The sequence below is a fragment of the Desmodus rotundus genome, chromosome 10 (genome assembly GCF_022682495.2).
Source record: "Desmodus rotundus isolate HL8 chromosome 10, HLdesRot8A.1, whole genome shotgun sequence".
NCBI lineage: Eukaryota > Metazoa > Chordata > Mammalia > Chiroptera > Phyllostomidae > Desmodus > Desmodus rotundus.
The window spans coordinates 50,811,515-50,834,093 of record NC_071396.1 but is presented as its reverse complement, the minus strand read 5'-3'; the positions used below and the strand labels follow the sequence as shown (position 1 = coordinate 50,834,093).

Below are 22,579 nucleotides of genomic sequence, written 5' to 3'. Positions count from 1 at the left end.
AGGTCCCACTAGAGCCCCATCTGGGAGGCCATGCTGCATCCAACAGCCCCCATGGAACCCCCCTCACCACCACCCTCCACCATGGGGTGCCGGGAGCCAGCCTGGAAGAAGAAAGACACTGAGTCATTCTGATTCCCGCTTCAGGGAGCCAGAGCTGGTGGCAGCCCATCCAGCCCCTCCAAGGGGGATGTCAGGGGCAGAGCTAGGTCCCTGGAACTCTCCCGGCAGCCTGACCCAAGGGCTGAGCGTGGCATCACCAGGAGCCAGATTTGGAAGAAAGGGTAGGGGTGGGAAATGCAGGGCCCTGACAGAACAGAAAGGGGCCGCAAGAGGCATTGTGAGCGCCTCTGTGAGCGCCCCTGAGGATCTGGCCCTGGGCCAGGTCTCCACTACCCTGGAAGAGGGGGAGCCCCAGCCAATTTACAGGTAAAGGCTACAGATTCACAGAGCTCCCGTCAACTACCAGCGATCACACAGCACCTGGTAGGTGACGCCAGGCAACATTTTAAATGCCTACAGCCCCTGAATCTCATATCCTGAGTGGACAGCCAGGCTCAGGGCTTGGGTAGGGGGGTGAAAGCACCCAGCAACCCTGTCCATACTAACAGATGGAGGGTGGGACCAGGCGTCACAGGAGATTGAGGACAGAGGTCAGGGAGCAGGACAGTGGATGTGAGGCGCTCTGAGCCAGTTCTTCAGCAGGGCAGTGCAATAGGGTGCAGCCTAGCACTGAACATCAGAGAGAGGCCTGAGGCTTTGGCCTAGCGCACCCCAAGCCTGGGCAAGTCTCAGCCTCTGAGTCTCCGTTTCCCCAGCCACACACAACTCTGAGCTCCAACATTCTCCCCAGTGGCTCTGGGTCAGGCTTCACTAGGCATGCCAGCAGGGCAAGCGGCTGCGCGGCCCAAGACGGGTCTGTGCCCAGGCTGCGGTCCCTCCCCACCCATGGGCACACGGGGTCCTCATTGAAAAAACACGGTGTATACAAATAATTAAACGGAAGAATTGGAGTGATTAGGGCAGATGATTATTGTCAAATTATGATTTATCTTGTAGTGGAATTAGTATTCCCCCAAAGGGCCCAGCGTGGCGCGGCGCCCGCCACGGCCCGTGATTAATCGCCGTCTCCAGAAGGTCACCTCCAGCCACTGCAGATTAACTCAGTGGGGAAACTTCTTTCCGTAATTCAAGCTGTTGTTCCCACAACCTGTCATCCGCCTCGGAAAAGGACGATTTCGTCAGGGAGCCCAGGGTGGGGGCCCATCCGCTCCCCCAGCCCCTCCCCACTGCAGACATGATCTATGGTGCGTCCCGACACGGGTGACCGAGGGGGGGGGCAGCGTCCGCCGTGGGGTGAGCAGCGGGAAGCAGGAGTCGGGAGCGTGGTGGGCGACAAGGCGCCGCCAAGCAGAAGTAGGCTGTGAGGGGAGAGAATGCACGGGTGGTGGCAATTAGGAAGAAAATTGGATTTTTCAGCGTCCAGAGGCAGCTGGGAACTGCAGTGTGAGGCGCAGCCATCACCCCTTTCCCCAACACACACAGGCACCCAGTCCAGCCAGGCAGGGACTCCTCAGGAGGGATGGAGGATGGGGGGAAACAGACCTCCTTCAGGAAGGTAGGAGGCAAATCAACACCGTGCAGAACCCGCTCAGGCCTGAGGCTGGGCCCAGCAGAGCCCCCCAGTGGAGAACAGCTTTCCTGGCCGGAGAGCTAGGACCCAGATCCCACTTCCCTCACAGTAGACGTGGCCACAGCCACATGCCCATGGCCCTTGGGGGTTGCTAATCATGGCTGCCTCCATCAGAGCCCAGACTTGGTCTGGAAGGGGGCTCGGGATCCCTGGTCTGTCTGCCCATGCATAGAGAACAGTGGGGACAGAAACCCCCACCCCTGCATCCTCACCTCAGCCTTTGCCCACGTCCTTAGTTCCCTGAGTGGGAAGGGGATGCGAAGGCACAAGTGCCTCCACTTCCTCTGTCTCATTTACTTCCATCCCACCCTGCAGGTGGGCGAGGGGCGGCCTTGTGTCCATAGTACAGATGAGGAGGCTGAGGGAGGGTGACTTTCTGCTCTAAAGTTGCCCTAGGTCCAAGCTCCTTCAGACTCTGCCCTTCCCGGTCCCAGCCCCGCTGTCCATCCTCCCCGCCTCCAGAAGCACCCACTTTGCACTATTCTTTCAGGCCTCCAGTCTTTGCACATTCCTGAAGCGTGCTTCCTGTCCCCTACCCTGGTCAGGTAAACTTCAGTTCATTCTTCTCAGTGCAACTCATTTGTCCTTCCAGGAAGAGACTGTGTCCCCAGGCCCCCTGGGAGCCCCACCCATGTGAGCTCCCACTGACCTCCTGTACCAGAATGGGTGCTCTCTGGGGGCCCCATATGGCCATCTCTCCCCAGTGCCAGCCCAGACCCAGCCTAGCAGGTACTCAGGAAACCATCTGGAAGGAGCCAAGGGCTCAGGGGCCTCTACTCCCCACCCCACCCCCAACCCCAGCTTACCAACAGCCCAGATCTGGGGTTTGGGGGCTAGAGGACAGAGGTGGGGCCCCTGTCCAGAGGCGAGTTTTTAGTTGAGAACAGAAGCATGTATTATGTATACCGTGGTTTTCTCAGAACATTCTCGGGTCTGAGATATTTAGAGTTGTGAAGACCCAGCACTATTTGGGAAAGAAAATCTATTTCTCTCTCCCTCTCAACAGTGGGGGCAGGGGAACTACTCTCTCCAAAACCATTAGGACTAACCACTGGCGTTTTCCTTGGGGGACAGAGGGGGCTTTCCATCCTCAGCCGGGACTGTTTGGCAGACAGCCCCCCCCCCCCGCCCCAGTCTTTGGCTGATAGTGATAATAAAAACTCCCATTTACACTGTATCTTACTTTCAAAATACCCCTTGTTGCACACACTGCCTCTTCAGGGACAAGCCAAAGAAACTTGTTAACCCCATTTCACAGACGACGAAACAGACTGGGGGAAGGCAGCAGGTGATTTGCCCAAAGCCGAGGGCTGTAAACAATGGAGGTGGCTGTGAGACTGGGGAGGATGACTCTGGTCCCACACCCCACCCAGGCCACTCCGTGGAACATTGCTTCCCCAGGTGGGGTGGGAGTAGGGTAGAGAGCTGTGGCAGGACCCTCTTCCAGTGAGCTCTGGGTCTAAAGCCTGGTTCAAATCCTAACCACTCCCCCCCGCCAGTGGTGGGACTTTGGGCAGGTCACTTCACCTCTCTGTGCCTCCGCTCATCTGTAAAATGACTTCCAACCTTGCAGGGCTCTTGTGAGACTGCAACACATCCTGGGCCTGGCCTGGAAAACAGTAAGTGCTCAATAAATATGTTGTGTGCGTTTGTTTTCCCTGTCCTATCATGTTCACCGCGTCACTCATCTCTTGCGGAGGATGTGTGGGGAGCTGAGAGCTTTCCCCATGTCCCAGAGGAGGGAATTGAGTTCGAAGGGCTTCCAGCAGGCAGAGGACATAGTCAGATAAATTGTCCTAAAGTCCCTCACATTCTGTCCCTCCCCTCTCAAGAACCCTCCATTGCTCCACGCTCAGGGCACACAGCACAAACGCCCAGCCAGAAGACCCTGCCAGGTTCTTCTCCATTCCTGAGCCACTGCTGGTTCCTGCCTTCCAGCCTTTGCCCAGGCTGGCCGCTCTGCCTACGTGCCATTTCTCTGCCAGCTCCACATTTGTTACCAAACTCTTTAAAGGCACTGCCTAAAGGCCACGCCCTCCAGGAAACCACCTCCAACCTCTAGCCCTTGCGCGGCCACGGTGGCCTGCTGGACTGCGCTGTTCCCCCCACGGACCACCGTGCCTCCCCCACGCAGTTTTCTGAACCTCCTCGCGGAGTGGGCGGGGCCTTCGCAGTCTAACCCTGGCTCGCGCTTGACGCACGCGGGGTGCCCAGGCCCTGGGGGGTAGCACAGCCGGCTCCCCCACACGACTCCCTCCAGCGCCGCGGCCCCGTCTTTGATCCGGCCGCCTCTGCGCCCCAAACCTGATTGGCATCGAATTACGCCGCGCGGCGGAGGGAGATAATGGCGGGAGGCGCGGCAGACATGAAAGGGGGGGCGCAGCGGCAGTCCGGCCCGTTGTTAATGACCCAATAAAAAGGAAGAGGGGGGAGAAATAACCCTCCCTTCCATCCCCGCCCCCAAGACAGCGGCCGGTGCACACAAAGCCTCAGCCGACTCGGAAATTATCGCGGCTCAGCCCAGTGCAGCGTGACTGGAGGGGGTGGGCTCACCTGGCAGGGCGCGAGAGGGAGGGTGCACAATTACAGCCAACTCACATCCCGCAGTCAGGCACGCAGACTTACCCTGGCTTTAACATGTTTATACCTTTTTCATCATGGATTTTTGCATTAATTGTGATTTTTAAAAAATATATTACACTAAAATAATTTTCCTGGTTACTGAAAAATGTTGTGCCCACCCTAGTCCGAGCTCTGAGACAGTCACACAGACAGCATCGTTCAGGGACACGCACACACTGTCTCACATACACGCAGAGTTAAAACGGTCTCATGAACAGTCACACACACAGTACAGACACCACAGACACCCCATCACACACACTGTCACACCTTAAGTCACTTGCAGAAACAGACATGGAGCCACATGGACCCACGCACCCAGCACAGCCTGCGGAGAGGCTCACATAGAGACCCACCCAGAAGCTGGGACAGAGACAGACGTACAGATACACACACACACACACACACACTGAGACAAATGAGGAGCAAGCTCACGGAGACATGCAAACACTTCACACGGTCCATGTGGAGAGACACAGCCTGATTGATACTCATTGAGATCTATAGACAAATACAAACATGAGAACGCACTAGCACAAACCATACAGTGTCCCAAAGTCACCCACACAAAAACAGGCCTGGGTCACAGAAGTTTACCCAGTGACACACACATCGAAGCATAAATCACCACCCACTTCCTGTGAGCTCTGGGACACACCCCATGCCCTCGCCGCCACCAATTTCACATCCTCATTGGTGTTCAAGTGTGTTCAAGTGAGTTTGGAAGGGCCAAGGGCTGGGTTCCTCCACAGTGGAGATGAAGGGGAGTCACTGGGCCACAGAGGCTGAAAACATGGCAATGCCGAAAGGAGCTCGCTGGGGCAGATGGCTCGTACTGTCAGAATATCAGTTTTTTCACCTCTAAAATGGGTTCAACTCCTCTCCCATGGGAGCGTGTGAGCCAAGAGGCACAGCCAAATACAAAACGTTGGCTACCATTACCATGTGAACTCCCTTAGGGGCAGCCCAGACTCACCATGCACATCTCCCCACCACACACACACATACACACACTCCTCTTTACTCCCAATCTCTTTACTGCCAGGGAGGTCCCTCTTAAATCTAATCCAAATCCCTCCCAGTTCTGGGAATGGAGAGGGCTAGACCTCCAAGGAGCTTCTTGTCCTCTAAAACACAGTGACCTGAGCACCAGGCATCCTGGGAGCCAGACGGGGCTTTATCACGGGGTCAGGCCCCGGGGTCAGTCATGCTTTGCTGTCTGATTTCAAATCCCAGCTCCACCAAGAACCAGGTGTATAACTAAGTCAAGGACCTTTCCAAGCCTTGGTTGCCTCCACTGTCAAATACGTTAACAGCATCAGCATCCAACACAGGAGGCCGCTTAGAGGATGAAATTGCTATCAGGCTGAGCTCATGGGCCATGGCTGGAGCTACTAGTCCATGTTGGGGTCAGAGGTGACAGATCAGGGTGCATACTCTCCCCCCCACATCAGGACAAAGATCGTCCCAGCAGCTCCTTCTTAGGTGGACAAGGGGACTTTATGAGCCAAATCTCAGGCCTAATTAATGCGATTAATCACAGGCCCAGCCATATAGGCCATGGGGACAGCTGGGAGGGACGGTCACAGTCAGCTCAGTTACCCAAAAGGATGGATGGGCAAGAAACAAGATTCTCAGTGGCCTCTCCTTCTCCCATCACCCTGAACTGAGGCTCTCCCAGCCCCTGCTCACTGGGGAAGTCCCTTCTCATATCTAAATCTGGTTTCTCCTGCTACAGCTCAGGAATTACATGGGATCTGCAATCAAGGTCCTGGCTGTCCCTTGCTAGACAGGAAGGCTGTGATGGTCTCCCAGTGTCTGGGCTGTGTAATGCCGGGTGTGGTGGAGGTGTGGGTGGGTTGAGGCAAAACCTCTCAGAGCCCAGTGTCTGGCCTGGAAGAAGGGCAAAAATAAAGGAGCTGGTGGCAAGGAGAAGAAGGCCTCCTTCTCCCTCTAAGGGAACTGTGTGTGTGAACCTATGTGAGGAGGACGTGGGGGGGTGGCCAAAGGCTCTGGCCTGGGCGGCAGCAGGAGGGAGCAGCCCACTCGGGCAGGGGCGCTGCCGGTTATAAATCACCCTCGACTCAATTAGAGCCTGTGAAAGGTTGTGCACACCCAGCAGAAAGTGCGGCGCTTGGCAGGCAGCCAGTTCCCCGCTGGGGGGTGAGGGCAAGAGAGCTGGTGTGTATCTTTGTGCATGGACACGTGTGTGTGCCTAACAGTGCACATGTGCTTGTGTCTTTGTGTGCGCGTGTACCTGTTTGTTCCTGTCTGTTCCAGTATGCCTGTGTGTGGGCAGCACATAAGCCTGAAGATGCTTGTGTGCAATTTGTGTACATATCCCTGTGTCTGTCCCTGAGTGTGTATGCACCTGTTTGTACCTATTTGGGCTGTGTGTGCACCTATGTGTGTGTGTGGATGTTGATGTAAATGTCCTCTTGACTGTGTGCACCCAAGTGTGTGTGCAGGCTTGTGTCTCTCCACCACGGTTGTGTATCTCCTTGCCTGTGTGCACCAAGTGAGTGGGCACGTTTGTGACTGTTTCGCGTATGTGCCTGATGAGTTGAGCTGGATATTGGGATGGGGTTAGGGGGATGTTCTGATGGGAAGGAGGGCTCTATGTATTTGGGGGGAGACATAAATGGATGGAATAATGGGCAGGCAGCAAGAAAGTGACAGCCAGCTCGGGCCAGTTGGGAGAGGCTGTGACAGGGAGGGAACCAAGCTTTCAGGAGTATGGGGGTCTGTGCAGTTCAGAGGACCTGCCAAGACCCACCATCTCCAACCCTCAGTAGAGAGGCTGGACACCAGCCATGCACCCTAGTGTGGCTGAAAAGCTCCCCAGGGTTCCTCGCTCCCTTCCTCTCTAAATAACTAATGGTGATGAGCAGACACCATGGGGTGGGCCCTGGGTTAAATCCGACATCTGGGTTATCTCAGTGAACCCTCACAGATGCACTAAGAAGCACATACTGTTAAAATTCCCACTTTACAGGCATGGAAACTGAGGTTCATTGATTTGCTCCCAGCTAATAAAATAATAAAACCAGAGTCTGAACCTGGGTTTGTCTGATTCCAAAGATCTTGCCACATTCATTACTGCCTCCCCTTGGATTCCCAGGGGTCACACTCTGGGGGGCGGGGAGAATCTATGTGAGTATGTGTGGGTAGGTGAGTGTGCCTCCCCATCTGCCTGAGCACTCTCTGAACCCCAGGCTTCCATGCTCCCCGTGTCAGCACATAGTAGGTGCCAAAGAAATATCTATTCATTGAAGGGAGTAGAGAGCCAAGACATCCTGTTCTGCTGTGATGCTAAAAGCTGGCAGAGGTATTGGGGCAGGGAGATGCCTGTGACCCATCTGGCAAATCCTGGCCATCTCTGCTCACCTCCCAGGGCAGAGGTGCTTCCCTGAGCCCCACAGAGAGCTGGAGAGTAGGGACTGAGGCTTTTCCAGAGTCTGGCTGTTCCCTGTCTCATCTTCACCCACATCCAGAGGTTGGACCACCTGGGTGTGTCTTTAGACCAATACTATGTCTCCCTGTCCCCTCTCTACCCAAGCCACAACGACTTTCAGGAAAAGTCAGGGCCCTGAATCAGGACCCCCATGGGACAGGTCTGCACAGGCACCATTAGCCAAGAGCCATTAGTTTGGGACCCCTGACTCAGTTTTCCCTATCTACAATGGTATTTCTCTGAGGAGGAGTGTGGGTGATCTAAACTACTCAGTCCTGGGCCGCCTTGTACAGCCTGGAGACCCCAGCCATGGAAATGGCCCCCAGGCCCCGTGCAGCAGCCTGCCCATCAGGGAGGGTAGAATGCTAACCTACAATGGGTTCAGCTTCTCTCCTGTCCCAGACACCAAGGTTCCACAAGAGGTCCTCCCTCCCCAGCCTCCTGGGAGACCCCCCCCAACCATGTTCTACTTCCCATTTACTGACCAGGTGCCAGGAGTGGGAGGTGCTTGGGCCTCCCTCAAGGCAGCCCCCAGGAGGAAGCCTAGCCATGTGCCAAACCGTCACCCTGCGTCTTCTGCAGGCCCCTGCAGGCCCCACATCTGGAACCATTTCAGGCATAGGACTGAGCTGCCCCTCCTTTGATGATGGGGCTGTGGGGAAGGGTCATGCCCTTTGGGGGGGTCGTGGGTTCACAATGCTTGGATGACACCCCTCCTGAGGATAGGAAAACAGAAGTAGGGGCGGTGGGGAGAGCAGAAATGGCAGGATGAAGTCGAGGAATTTATGGAAAGGATCCAGAAGGTGACCAGCATTTAATTCTGGAGGAAAGTTCAGGCCAAGCCTCACTGTCACCAAGCCTCAGTTTTCCCATTGGGAAAACGGGAATATTACTTCCCAGACAGGATCCTGGGGAAAGATCTACAGTGAGAGTATGTTTTAAGCATGGGGCCAGGACATCAGTAATGCTCAGGACAGGGTAGTAACTGCTGTTGTTGCTATTATCATTATTTTGTTTAAAGTAGCTGCTTTCCACCAAAACTCTCAATCCAGCTGAGGAAACCAGGTGAACACTCCCAAATCAGACAGGCTCTGTACAATCGGACTCTGGGTTGTTGGGAAGGGAAGATCCTGGAGGGCTGGGCCGTCAAGAACCACCTCCCAGAGGAAGTAGCCTGAAGATGAACTTCAGAGATGGGAGAGCCAGGCAAGGCGGAGTGGAAGGGAGGGTGTCCCAGAGGGCAGATGGGCTGAGCCAAGCCCTGAAGACAGGAGGGAGCTCTGCAGGGCAGGTGGGCCTGTGTGATGAGCAGGGAGCTGGCCTGATTTATCCTGGGGAGATGAAGAGAAGGGACCTGATCCTAGCTGCCACCCCTATGGAAGAGCTCTGCCCTGAGGCCCACCCCACCCCCACCTGCACTGCATCCCAAGAAAACCCTTAGGATCTGCAGGGGACCACTGACACTCACCCTGATGTATTCTCTCTACTCAGGGCTCTGAGAAATCAGGTGGCTGCTCTCTCCTCTGTTTATTTATTCCCCTGCCCCCCCCCCCGCCCCTTTTCAGGAGACGATAATTATTCAGATCATCGCGGTGATTTACTCGGCAATCAGAGCCGCTCGATGCGGTGGCCCCGGAGCTGAGACAGACGAGCATCGCCAAGGAGGACAAGGCGGGGGGCCTCAACCCCCCTACTTCCTAGCGGCCTGGCCGGCCTTTGTTCTCTTTGAGGTCTGCACCCGCCCTGACACATCAGCAAGCTCCGAGTCTCAGGAGCGAGTATGCACATGTGTGCGTCCCGGGGAGGGAGATGCTGGCCTGAGAATGGTGGAATTCCTGTGTCCATGTTTGGGGGGCGGGGCGTTATTGGTGGTTGAGAGTGTACCGACACATGAACATTGAGATCAGGTGTGTAATCGGAATGTATGCACCTGTGTGATTGCCTGAGGCCTGGGGTACATCTGTGTCTGCAGGTGTCTGTCAGAAGTGCAGTGGGGAGGTGCCCAAACATTTGTATTTTAGGTACATAGCGGGGAGGGACGAAGACTGGGGTTCCTGTGCAGAAGCTCTCCGAGGTGATCACGGATGGGACAGAGGCTAGGTTCTGCCTTGGTCTCCCTGATCCCGACGTGGTGGGACGTAGGGAGACAGGCGGTGATGAAGCTCGTACCCAAACGCCGAGTTCTCCTGGGTCGGTGCTGGGACCCGGGGGTCACGTGGGTGTGGGTGTGGCTGTGTTCGCAGCTGTGTATGCACACGAGTGCCCGCAGGCCTTCACCCCTCCTGCCCGCGGGCTGGCGCGGTGACGGTGACCTCATTACCGCCTCCGCAAAGGCCCCTTGAAATCCCTGCGCCGTCGCATTTGGCTGCTCTAAGTGATGGGAACGGCCTGCGCTTCCTGATCAATCGCTTAAAATTCAGGGTCGGCTCGCTTGCCGGAGAGGGCTGCCTGCCAGCCCCACGTACCGCGCTCCGCCGCCTCCCCCACACCCCCTCCTTGCTTTGAGGTGGGGGGGCTGCTATACTGCCGTATTGGAAAACATCCCCGCGCTGGCTGGGGGGCCCGGTGGGGCCAGCGCTGGAAGCCGTTCCACTCGAGCAGATGGCTGTGAAACTTTGGCGGCGAGATAAATTGGGTCTGACGGCGTGAGGCCGGCTCACAGATGGGCGGGATTCTCACGCCGGCCCCCACGTCCGGCTCGGCCGCGGGCAGGGCCGGCGCCGCTCAGAGCCCCCTTTGGGCACCCGCCCGGCCAGCAAAAGCCTTCGGGAGGCTACTAATCCGCCAACATCCTCTCTCTGCCGGAGGCGCCCTCCGTCGCACTCCTTCCGGTCCCAGATCTCCCCAGAGATGAGTCCAGAGGGAGGGGCAGCCCACAGCCCCCGCCTGGTCACCTCCGCCAAGCTGGCAGCTGGGCTTTCCCCCTCCACTGCCATCCGCAGAGGCCTGAAGCGTGAAGGTTAACAGCTGGGGGGGAGGCTGCGTCTCCCTCTTTCACCTCTATCTGCTGCAGCCCCGCCCACCTGCCGCCCTGGGGATGTCGTAAACAGGGCTGTGAGGTGTGTGTTGTGGGGCGGGTGGAAGGCTGAAGGGAGGGAGAGAAGAGAGCCAGACAAAGAGAGAAAGCAAAAATGAGCAAGAGGCTGGAGAGACCTAAGCAGAGACAGAGGGTCAGAGACTTCAAGAGACAGAGACAGCCAGGGAAAGAAATGGAGACGGAGATGTAGAGATAGACGCAGAGACACCCACATGGAGAGGAGGGAGGGCACTCAAGAGCCACAGAGGAAACACACAAAGAGAGTGGGAGGAAGGAGAAGGAGAGCACGAGGGGACAAGATACAGGCGGGAACAGCCTCGAGCTGCAGGTGATCATGGGGAGGTGGGGACTGAGCGGATGTTGGGCATCAGGGTGCATCCCTGGGCTACCCTCACCCCCACCATGAGGGCCTGTCTATGCCCAAGGCCGAGACCTCGATCCCAACACCACTTCCCCACCTCGGTTTCCCCGGGAGTGCCGGTGAAGAGGATGGGGGGGGCAGTTATGGGGCTGCAGGGCCATCACTCTGCCGCAGAGCCTGCCCTGTCGAGCCGACTCCTTGGCGCATCAGTCCAGCGGGCAGAAATCGATCCGGCCCAGTCAAGCTCGATACCCGCAGCCTGCAGCCCGCTCTGCAGCGGTCCTACAAAGAAGAGGAGGGGGGTTCACTCCTCGATCCGCCCCCGCGGGGATTCTAAGCCAGAATAAGTCCCCTAGAAGCCCGGGCGAAGCGAGCGACGTCGCCCACGCCAGTCCCTAAAGTGGCCGGACTAGGCCGGCTAGGCCGTCTGCAGCAGGGGGACAACTAGAGTGACCCTCAGCCCCGCCTCCTGCCAGGCTCCCGAGGCTAAACGGAAAAATCTTTGCTGAGTTGATGAAGTTTCATAAAGGGCGTGAAGGAGAGAGCCAATCAGCGAGCCCTCATTTACATGGACTCTCTGATTGGCTTTCAACCGTGCCTCTTTAGAATGTTACTTTGAAACCTTACGAAGACGAAAAGTCCCACTGATGAGAGAGGGGGGAACGCTAATCAGACCCTTCAGTTTCATGTAAAGCCCCCCACGCCAAGCTCTGAGGAGAGGTGGGGAGCTTAGACATGGTCTCCCCTAACCCTCACAATACAAATGACTAACTTGAGGTGGGAGTGTTAGAGAGGTGGAGCTTGGCTTAGACCAGGTGCTAGGTTCTGTCCAGCATCCTTTCCTGTGCCCACCTCCAGATACCTAAATGTGTGGTCACTGGTCATTTCGGGCTCAAGGTCAAGAGGAGTGAGGGGCTGGCCTGACTTGGGGATGGGGACTCTGTGGTACAGAGTCTTGTCTGTGACAAGAACAGCGTGGGTGGAGTCAACAAGTTCTGCAGGTCTGCAAATAAGAGCTTCAAAGGCAGGCTGAGTTGGTGGCCCAGCCTGCAGCCAGGGAGCCCAGTAGCAGGTCGCTGCCTCGGACCTAGAGGAGTAGGTTCACTCTATGCAGAGTGAGGCCAGAACACCCTAGCAGCATTGCTAGGGTGTTCTGGCCCTAGTCCCCACTCCTGGGTCCAGTAGGCTTGAGTCACTCTTAGGGAGGCAGGAGAGGTCTGGACATTGGCAGCTCTGGGTGGAGAGCCAGTTTCTGCCATGGGGCCTCGCCCTTGCCCTCCCTCTCACCCATGCTGGGAAAAGGGTCCCCTGGGGTTGCCATTTGCAAAGCCGGCCCAGCTTCCCGGCTTATACCCCTCCCTAGGAGCAGTACAGATGACTCAGGCCTGGCAGGAGGAGAGGGCATCTAAGGGAGGATACGGGGTGGGCGCTGAGTCTGTGGCTAATGCTGAAGAGAAAGCCCCTCCAATCATCTGTGTATGACGAATTGGGAGACAGGTGGGAGAATTCACTCTAGTGGGGCTCTAACCCCACCCCAATTCTTTCCCAGTGACATAGCCTGAAGATCCAGTTCTGTTGCTCAACTCTGAACAGGCTTCACCCAGAACCTGAAATATATGTGAAGGAGAGGCCGTGCCTTCATCCTTATGTGTATGCAGCTGCTCCTGTGACAGGTTACGCACACAGCTCTGTGGGACCTGGGGCAACAGCACTGAGTGCTGGGCAAATACACCTTGTTTACAGAAGACCCAGGGGCCCTGCAGCCAGTGCCCAAACAGCTGAGAGGCTCTGCCACCTGCCAAGGCCCAGAATTTAGCCTGCTGACGTAACGAACTTGCTGTGTGACTTTGGACACAGCTCACACATCTCTGAGCCTCAGGCTTCTCTCTAAGTCCATGCTCCAGAGGGGGCAGCTGCAGAGAAACCCTAGAAGCAGGGGCAGAGTCCAAGAAGGGCCTGGGAGGGCCTTCTCAGTGGCCCAGCTGGTTCAGCCTGTGGTCCAAGAGTCCAGTTGGACAGGGACATGATTGCCAAGTCCCATGGTTCTCACCAATTCTCAGAATCTCCTCTCTCCTCCTGCCTCCCTGCCCACCTGATAAATAGCCAGAGCTGAGCTTGGGCTGAGGCAGGAGTGGGGAGCTACGTGTGCATGTGTGTGTGTGTGTGTATACACACACATAAGGAGGGTAAGAGAGCCCCCCTCCCCCCCTCACCCCACCACTGCCGCCATTGCACTCTGAGGAGCTGAGATAATCCCTCGCCATCTGTCTTGTGTTGCTAACCCACTCAGCCGGACAGCTGCCCGAGCCACAACTCTGCAGGCCAGCGGGTGCCGGGTGCTCAGGGAGCTAGCCAGCTTGAGGACATGGCAGCAGGACTCCCGCCTCAGTGCACCTCACCTGACCATCTCTACAGAGGGGACAAGAAGGGCTTGTTGCACTCCTGCTTCTGACCATGGGAGGAATAGAGGAATGGAAACACTCTCTGGGCTGGGGGCTGGGGGCCGACCCTCTCTTTCTGTGAGTAAAGGGGGATGGACAGAATGACCTGCTGATTTAAGCTCCCATGAGCCCTCCATATGTTCACACTTACCCTCTGATGGGAGGGATGCAGTAGGGACACATCAGGCCTTCTAGGCCGAGTAAAGGGAGGAAGAGCCCTCTCCTGCCTCTGGCGAGCCAGTGTCCAGGCCCCCACTGGTCAACCTCCCAGAGCCAGGAGGAGAAGACAGGCTCGTAAGATGTTTGGTAGGTGATGCTCAGTGTGCAGGCCCTGCACCCCAAAGTGTCATGACCTTGTTCTGAGGAAGGAACTGGGGTTCAGAGGGGGAAATGAGCTGCAAAGCTCACTCCAGTGAGTGGAAAAGCTGGGGTGTGGACCCCAGGCTCCAGCAGCCCTCGCTGTGTACCCATTTCTTTCTGTCCCTCACAACAACCAGGTCTGTCACCCTGCCTTACCTCCTCTACCTGCAGCTCCCATCCCACGGGCCCTGAGGTTCTGCCAGCCAAAGCCAGGCAGTCATACTCCAAGTAGCACGGCCCCAGTACAATCAGACAAGCTGTCAGGTCATGCCAAGCAAGGCCTGAAGAAGAATGAGGCCCTGGGGCTGAATGTGGCACCCCCACCTGCCCCTCTCCTGTCAATCATACTTCACCCGCCCCTCATAAACATCATGCAGTCTAACATTTAGATCGTTCACACTCACCTGGTCACATTAACAGGTACTCACACACGTGCAGATAAACACAAGCACAGTCACACATACATTGCTGGTACACACACAAACTCACAGATACAGGCATAAACTCAGAGTCACCCACATCTTCACACCAACACACAGGATCTCACCACTCACACCAAAGCTCACCCACAGTCCACCCCCAACCTCCGCACACTGCAGGCTCCCAGCCCTAGGTCCCTCCCCACCCCCCCACTACTCCACCTTCCCCCACACTGGACAGTGACCCTCCAAACAGAGCCAGCGTGTGGGGAGGAGTGGGAAGTCCTGTTAGCAACATAGGCAGGGGCTGCCGCAAGGGCCGAGAGGGCCAAGCAGACGGGGGAGCTGCTCTGTCCTTCCTGCCTATGGGTGAGGGCCCTCCAGCAAGAGTGTCAGTGGGCTCCTGCCCCCTCTCCAAAATTTTGGGGACTGCCCCCTTGCCACAAAGCCAAGAGAAGAGTCCCTACCTCTCACTCACGGGGCCCTCGGCTCTCCCAGTCTTGGGAGGAGCAAAGAAACCAGTGAGTGGTAGGACACTGCCTCTCCTCTGAGGGTCTCTGTGCACAAGGAAACGAGACGCCGCAGGAACAGTCTGGCAGTGGTCTGAGCCCTGCTGGGTGGTGGACTCTAGATCCTGTCCATGACCCATGACCCAACCTACTGCATGCCCTTCATCCCAAAGGTCTGCCTCTCTCCCCTGCATCCAGCCCCAAGGTGAGCTGAGCCCCCTCCTCCAGGCTGGAATCCAACTCTGACTCCCAGATCGCCATGTGCCCTTGAGCCAGAGGGGCCCCGTCTCTGAGCCCTGGCTGCCCGGCATCTAAGGAGGCCCCAGGCTCCAGACACACTCCCGTCCTCACTCAATCATAGTATATCATACCTACATATGCTCTTGCTCACACACTCCTCCTCACACAAACTCATATACACTAATACACACTCACATTCACACACTCATTCCCAGCCATGGTCACACACTTTCACACCCACATAGCCACACTTCACACAATCACACTTGTACATTCTAACACACATGCTCACACACTGACACTCTCACACTCACACTCTCACACTCACACTAACACACTCAACTTATCACACTCATGGCTCCACCTGAACAGGCTGATGTTCAGGGGCCCTGAGGTCAGCAGAGCCCTGGCAGAGGCTGGTATTGACAGCCTAGTGTGCAAGGGAAGAGGAGGGGCTGCCACAGAGGCCTGAGGGGTCCTGAATAATTCAGGGTGGCGGCTGCTGGGCGGAGGAGGCTGTCAGCTTCAAGGAGAGCTCGGCAGCTGAATTGTCTGGGAAAATGGCTCCCAACGTTTTGAGGAAAATCAGCCTAGACTTGGGGCTCATTGAATGCACAGACTACTTCCCATGCAAGCTTCCATTTTTAATCCTCACCAGAAGCCTGCACAGCAGGTACTGTAGCCCCATTTTATGGGTGGGAAAATTGAGGCTCAGAGGAAGAGATTTGCTCACAGCTGTAAAGCGGGAGGCTCCAGGCTCCCACTTACATCCCTCTCCCCCCCCCCCCACACACACACTCTGGAAAGAGGTTCCTTTGGTCACTGTGCTCAGTGCGATGAGAGACCCCAGCCATCCAAGGACACTCTGGAGTGTGCTGCTGGGGTCCAAACCCAGGAAGCACCCTGGCTCAGGCCCCGAGTATAGTGGGTGCTCAGCTGCTGCCCGCTGAAGGAGGGCATTGTGCAGGGATGGTGCAGTAACCCAAGGCCACGCCTCTACCACTTACACAAGTTACTAGGCAGCGCTGAGCCTCAGTTTCTTCACCTGTAAGATGCGTAGATGGGCCCTAAGTGTCCCGACCTCATGCAATGTTTGTAGGATTGACTGGGAAACACAGGTAAAGCAGTCGGCACAGGGTGTGGCCTCCAGGGAGGGCTCCACATGACAGCTAAAGATTGTGATGCAGAAGCCCGTGCCGCAGACAGACAGCCGCAGAGCAGTGGGCTATGTATGCACAGTTCCCTCTGCCCCGGCGTCCTCCCCACTCTCCTTTTGTGTCTCCACGTGTCTCCTCTCCAAGGCTTATTGCATCTGCCACCTCCTCCAGGGCAATAGCCGTGGTTTCCTGCTGTATCCTGCACCCTTCACTGACCTGCCCATCTCCTTCCCTAGTAGTCAGGCTGCTGGCCGTGTACTGGGGGAGACCCCCCAAAAATGGAACTATCCTGTGGGGGTGGGCCCCTGGTAGTACAGGTTTCCCTGCCAAATGAGTGTTCTAGGAACCCATTTGTATCAGTGTTCCAGCTGGCGTTGTTGTGAGAGGCTGTGTTCAGCTTCAGTGAATTCTTTTTGAAGACTCAACACATTTGCCCATTTCACAATGGGTGATTTACAAGTGCACCTGCCCACACCATGCTGAGTGTTCAGCAGTTTTTGACCAAAAATAAATGGCATGAACCCCATGCCCCACCCGAGGCTTGCTCTGAGCAACTTTTTTTGTTTCCTTGGATGAAAAAAGTCCTCAAAAGGAAATGTTTTGTCGATGTGGAAGAGGTGAAACAAAATGGCAGAAGCACTAAAAAGCATCAAAATCAACAAGTTCAAAAACTTTTGAGCAGTGGAAATAAGTCTCAGTAGGTGTATTGATTGCATCAAATGGAGAATACTTTGAAGGTGACTGAAGTTTAAATATGTAAGAATAAATACACAAATTTTTAAGTAAATTCCAGGTTTTGGGGGTCTCCCCTCATATGCTGAGAGTGGGCCCAGCCTGTCCCAGCTCAGGGCCAGCACACAGTAGGTGTTCAAGGACTGCTTGCCAAACTGACAGCCCTGTACCACGTCCGCACATGGCAACCAGCAGTCAGGGTGCTTCTGCAGTTAAACTGCTGAGGTCATGGGTCTGTTCTCTCTGCAAAAATAAAAATACCCAACAGCTCACGCCTGGTGAAACCCGCAGAAAAAGACCAGTCGTGACTGCGTCACCTCCCAGAGACCAAACGACAGACTCCCAGCCAGGTTCCAATCAGAAGGGGCACCTGCCCGGGCCCAATGACTACTGTGCCCATTGGGAAAGGCGGATGCTGCATCTCCAGAGCCCGGTGTTCTGAGGAGATGCTGGTGCACCCTCCATATTCAATTCAAAATAACAACCACAGTGAACCATAGACCCAAAACTTACACGTCGGCTGAAATTAAAATAGCTTCTTGCTACGTTTTCTGGTTCCTATATTCGGGATCAGCTCCTGGAAGCTGAATCAGGCAATTTGTCCCTCTTGTTTCTCTTGTTGCCCCTGCTTTCCTGGGATCTCAGCACCTGCTCAGTCTCTCCTCTCAGCCTGGTCTGGGGGGTCCCCTGGCCCTGCAGTCAGGAGGCTGAGCCCCCACAAGCCTCCCAGCACCCCCAGCCCCTCCCTCTTGCGGGGAACCTTGCGGCTGGGCCCATGCCTGCGGCGAGTCTCACCCCAGTATTATTTTAGTCGCAGACAGACACGAGGCAGATGGTGACAACATCCCTTCCCCGCTCCCCACTGACGAGCTGTTGCCGCCCTGAAGCCTCAGGGTTCTTCTCCCTCAGGAATATTTCAATCCTGACTCTGTGGCTAAATGGGGCTGCTCTGGTGAGACGCGGCTCCTCCTTTTCCCTACCCCTGCCCATTTCCTGGGACTGAACAGAGAGCCCTGGGGAGGCCCAGCCAACTTCCAGCTCTCCCCCTTCCCCCCTGCTGCCCTACTGTGTGCCAGGCACCATGCCATGAGCATTGTACCACTGAGAGGAGGTGATTTCTGTGCCCACTTTACAGACAAGGAAGCTCGGGCTCAGAATATAGCAGGGGCCCATCGCAGGTGGCACAGGCAGAGAGGAGGCATTCCCTTGGGTCCGTAGGCACCCTGGAAACACAAGGTACACCCTCCGTGCCCTCCCCACACCTGAATCTCCGCCTCCACGTGCAGCCTTTGGAGATCAACCCCAGACAACTCACCTTCCCTACAGAGTAACTAGGAGCTCTCTATCTAGTTGCTGCACCCACCCTCCCATCAGCCAATAGCCTGGGGCACCAGGCTAGCCAAGCACTGTCTGCCCACCCCCTTGTCCTGTTGGTCCTAGCTCATTGGGTGTGTAGGCTGTAATTGTGAGCATCAAGGGCAGGGGGAGGGAGGCTCTGGCATGAGACAGGCCTGGTTCGAATCTCAGCTTGGCTGTGACTTTGAACAAATCACTTAACTTCTCAGGATCTGTTTCTTCATCTATGAAATGCACAGCAGCCATACCCTCCCTCCGCCCCTAATTTAGTGAGGTGACTGCTACATCCCAGCACCTAACCCGGGCCTGAAACAGAGCACATGCTCAAAAAGTATTTGTTGAATGAATGACACATGTAATGAAGTTAACATCAGGCTCAGTGGGCTGGTCCAGCCAGCAGCCCAGGCCCCAAGAGGGTCTGTGGCCAGCTCTGCCACTACGGCCCACTACGAGCTGAAGTTAGCCACAGGAGCTCAAGTGAGCCGTGTCCCTGGCCCCCGTCCAACTCCCACCACACAAAGTTCTCGGAGCCTTGGGAGGACAAGTCCAGGGCACTGGGCCTCCACCACCAGGCTCAAGTGCCAGCAAGGTGTAGGAGGTGGGCCGAGGTTGTTTTGGTTCCCTCCTGCCCCTTTCCAGCCACCCACCCTGCCTGGCCAGGGGTGGTGAAGCCAGACAGGGGCCCTTTGAAGGCCTGTAAAGCTCTCTGGGCAGGTGAGGACATGTCCATCCTCGGTCAGACCTCCTGGCTGTGTGCTCCCTGTCCAGCCCTGTCCCCACCCCCACACCTCAGGGAGCCTTCTTCTGGGGCTGGGCCAAGATATACACTGACAAGCCATCACACAAAAACACATACCCGCCACAGTGACACTCACACCCTAAAAGATATATAAAAGTACATACACAAACACACAACACCCAACTTAAGGCACACATAAACATACATACAACTCAATGTGCACAGCGGGGCACACAGGCTCACAAACATCCACACTGCAGGCCACACCACGTGCCACAGACAGCACAGCCATGAGCACGCGCATAGCACACACGCACAGGCCCAGGCTCCCCACCCGGGGGCACAGACGTGCACAGGAGGGTGGAGAGGCCCGTCCTGCAGTGAAACTGAGGTCTGTCTCCCCGAGTCATGCCTGGCCAGGAGCTGAGCCCCAGCAGCTCTGGGAGGACAAGCTGGGGCAGGGACACAGAATCACTGGAGGAAGAGAAGGGTGGGGCAGGCCCGGAGTACGGTGGGAAGCAGTCCCTGCTCAGGCTCAGTTCTGCAGCCCCCACTCTCACAGGACTCAGGCCCAGGCCCTCATCACACACACGGACATGCCTCCCAAGACCACGCTCTCCCCTCAGCTGCCATCTCTGCCCAGGTCACCCTCACATTCACTCATGGCACAAGAAACTAGGTGAGGCTAGTCACCTAGTCACCGTCACCACAAAAGCCAATACAAAGAAAAAAAAGCTGATTGTCAGTGTAGAAACCTGTGGAGACACCTTTCAGCAGGGGGTCCTGGACAGCAGACCATGCTCTGCCAGCCACGGTCATGAAGGGTGGTCATGTCACGGTCATGTCAACACCACCCTAAGGACACAGCCCTGAGGTCAACCAGACTGGGGAGGCCTCCTGGTGAAGGAGCAGGGCCCTCCGCTCCGGCCCTCTCTGTCTCCAAGCACACCTCACCCATGACTTCTCCTGTCAGCACTGTTCTGTGGTGCCCACTGCCTTGGGGCTGGCACTCAAGGCCCTCAGTTACCTGGCCTCTTCCTACTCTCCCTTCCCTTGGCCTTTACCAATGCTCTTCCCTCCACAGAGAACGCACTCCCAGGCCCCACCCCCACCTTTCTGCATTCTGCCCATCTATCAAGTCAATGCAAACTCCCCTGAAAAGCCTCCCCAATCCCTGCCAGGAACAAAATCCTCACTGCAGAGACGAGGACCCATGTGGAGCTTCACTGGGGCTTGGTGCTGTAATCAATGAAACATGTAAGACACAGCCCATCAGCGCTGAGGAGAGAAGGAGGCTCTGGGGCTCTCAAGGCAGGGTCCACCACCCCTGGGGGTCTCCAAGACCTCCTGGGGGCAGGTGAGGTGAAAATTATTTTACTAATAATACTAATACATTATTTGACATTTTTACTGTGTCGAAATTTGCATCAACGGTGAAAAAGCAATAGCGGGTAAAAGCGTTGGCGTCTCCACGCAGATCGAGGCAAACTGTGCGAGGAGGCATCGTATTCGCCACTGTCAAGAGCTTCCGTTTAAAAAAAGAACTAGCCAGTTTCACTTAAGGATGTCCTGTTAAAGTGAAGCGGTAAAATTAGTACTTTTACGAAATCCTAACCCCTGCGCACACAAACATCGTGTGCAATGACACGGGAAACTCAGCTGAAGTATTTCTGCAACATACTGAAGTCTGGTCGCCCCCTCAAGGGAAGGCACTGGTGCAGGTGTTTGAGCTAAGGGCTGAACTAGCTTTTTTAAAAAATATTTTCTTTTTAAAAATTTTATCTATTTATTTGTAGAGAGAAGGGAAGGGTGGGAGAAAGAAGGGGAGAGAAACATCAGTGTGTGCTAGCCTCTCCTGCACTCCCTACTGGGTGTGTAGCCTGTAACCCAGGCATGTGCCCTGACTTGGAATTGAACCGGCAACCCTTTGGTTTGCAGGCTGGCACTCAAACCACTGAACCACATTATCCAGGGTTCCTGGTACATTTCTGATGAAATTAGTGGTGACAGCGATGGATGTGGTTATATTATATAGTGAAATGTATTATCATTTGAGAAATCTGCATAATTCAGTGAACTAATGTTTTCTAAATGACTGATGTATATACAATGGAAAATCAGGCATGGGCAAAAGATCCATTCAAAGTGTGAGACAGACAAATGGACTTTAATGTAACATAATATGATAGGGTTTCAGATTCTGCATGGCAACTAACCTTTAAGAAACTACCACTTGTCAAGTTTTGGTGTAGTATCAAGTTATCTAAAAAGGCTATGAAAATAGTCCTCACTTTTCCCACCATCAGTCTGTGGGAGGCCAGATCTCCTGCATATACGGCAACAACAACAAACAGAGCCAAACACACCACAGCAGATCGATGCCAAGCAGATCTGAGCAGCCAACCTCATGGGGGCCGTTTGCTCTATTAAACCAAACGGTAATAAAACTTGAAAATGTCAAAACAATGTCACACTCTTCTTGTTCATTTTGTTGTGTTCCAGAAAATAGTTGTTTTTCAAAAAATATATTATCTCTGTTAACATGTAATTGAAGTATTAGTTACTTTTAAATGAATGAATACATAGTTTTAAGTTTCTCAGTTTTTATTCCTAATGGGGTAAATCCTGAAGGATGTAACATACATAAACAAAAGCTCTTTGGGGTCCTCAGTACTCACGAACCCTGCAACGGAGTCCTGCTAGTCTGGCCCTTCCACAGCAGGAAAAACCAGGGGTGGACATAAAGAAACAACTGCAACCAAAAGGGCTCTCAGAGCTAGTTCCTTTGAGGAGGTCCCAGCCCCAGGCACTGAAGTCTGTGTGCAGGTTACAGGGAGAGGGCTTGGAGCAGGGCGGTGCCACGTGACTTCAGGGTGGGGGTTCTGGCAAAGGCCTCTGGGAGCCCCCACCTTCCCTCTGCTGCTCCTGCAAGGATTGTGTGTAGTGGGCAGCCCCAAACGTACCACAGACCTCCGGGCACACAGGACTGAAACCCAGCCCGGGAGACCTGGTCCTCCCCCAGATGGCCTCCATCCTCCACCACCCTCCCCCAAAAGGATTTGGGCCTTAAAATTATCGTCACCACCTCGCAGCAGACAATACAGAGGGGACATTATGCGCCGAGAGAGAGGCCTCCTTGTTGGCGCCGTGGAGAGACAGCAGCGCTCTGTTCTGAGCAGCCCAGACCCTCACACCCCAAAGCAGATCCTCACCCCAGTGCAGACTCGCCCTGGGGGACCACTCGCGCACATGCTGTAGCACACAGAAGCCTTCGAATGCGCTGGATCCCACCTCCCGCAGCCCCCCCCCTCCCCCCCGCCCCAGCCTGCACACCTCTACCCGCCCACTACCTGCTCTGCGTCCTCACTGCCAGCCTCACACACCCCACATCCCCACGCACTTCTGGCACAGGCATCCTCACCTGGGAGCCCTGATGGGGGCACAGGGGACACAAGCCACACT

General features: G+C 55.5%; 1 long non-coding RNA gene across 1 annotated transcript; it reads right to left on the bottom strand.

Moving 5' to 3' along the window:
• Nucleotides 1-1,018: 1,018 nt before the first annotated feature.
• Nucleotides 1,019-3,990, bottom strand: LOC123478163 (uncharacterized). The gene is made up of 3 exons (XR_006653298.2): nt 3,871-3,990; nt 3,218-3,299; nt 1,019-1,418 (listed from the first exon to the last, which is right to left on the bottom strand). It is a non-coding gene; the product is annotated as an uncharacterized lncRNA (long non-coding RNA).
• Nucleotides 3,991-22,579: the final 18,589 nt, after the last annotated feature.